The sequence below is a fragment of the Accipiter gentilis genome, unplaced genomic scaffold (assembly GCF_929443795.1).
Source record: "Accipiter gentilis unplaced genomic scaffold, bAccGen1.1, whole genome shotgun sequence".
NCBI classification, from domain to species: Eukaryota; Metazoa; Chordata; class Aves; order Accipitriformes; family Accipitridae; genus Astur; species Astur gentilis.
Window position 1 is genome coordinate 67,439 of NW_026061070.1, and position 1,208 is coordinate 68,646.

The window sequence follows — 1,208 nt, forward strand, 5'->3', positions numbered from 1 at the left end:
TGCCAGTCCTCCTGGAGCTGCAGCTGCTCTGTGCCATGCAGCCAGGGCCACCTGCCTGGGGGGGAGCAAAAACGGGGTGCTTAGAGAGAGGGTGCAGAAGTGGAAGTGCAGTCTGAGAGCATTGGGCAGAAAAGTTGCTGGCAAAGAAAAAGGGCACCAGACAGGTCCAGGGAGCAGATACCCAGGGAGGGTCCAGGGCTATTGTGAGCGGGGGCAAGGCAAAATGACTTTTCAGACTGCAGGCAGGCAGGCAGGTTGGATAAGGCTTTCTCTCGTCAAGGAGAGTGGCCCCTGACTGCCCATGCCTGGGGGATCCAGCCCGACACAGCTTGTCTTACTTCTCTGCTGCAGGACAAACGTGTGCAGGTGATAGAGAGCTTCTGCAGCCTCAGGACGCATCCCCTTGTCCTTGCAGGTGCAACAGAGGGTGAGGTGCCCCACCAGCTTCCCCAGCATTACAAACTGATGTGTCTTGGAGCACTGACACAAAGTCAAGGAGCACCATGATGACGATGGTGAGGAAAACAGCAAAGTCGCTCACTGTGGACCGTACCTGGGGTGAGAAACCAGAGGTGAGAGGGGCATGGCAAACAGGGCCGTAAGGTGAGATGCAAGAGTTGCAGACATCCACAACATTAAGGCTGCTTAACCAAATCCCACCACCCCTCTGAGCACATGCAGCCTGATCCCTTGCTTAGATACTGCTGCTGTGTTTGTCCCTGTGAGATCTGGGGTCAGACAATAAAAAAAAGCTTAACTAGGCCAACAAGGGTTGGTTTAAGTCAAAATCTAAAAATAATAATAATAATATTAAAAATAAGAAAACACATGTCTGCCACTACAGCTACACTCACAGCTACAATGGCAACAAGGCACTGAGGCATCCTTTAGTCCTCAAAAGGAAGCTCCTCATTCGAATCTACTTTCCACTCGAGCACATAATGCGCAGAAGGTAGGGGAAAAAAACCAAACCGAAAACCCCAACCCCCAAAACTTTGGGAAACCTGACTTCCTACTACCTGAGGAGAAGAAAAAAAATAAAAAAAAATCAAACCCCAAAAATCTTCAATCTGGGGCAGGTCACGAGGCAGGTGGGAAACGCTACGATGATTTTGCACTCATGGAAATGAGTGTGGGACATCCAAGCTCTTGGAGAGCTTGGCCTGCAAGGCCAACGTTTCCCAGCTTGACCAAGGCAGGGCAAATAC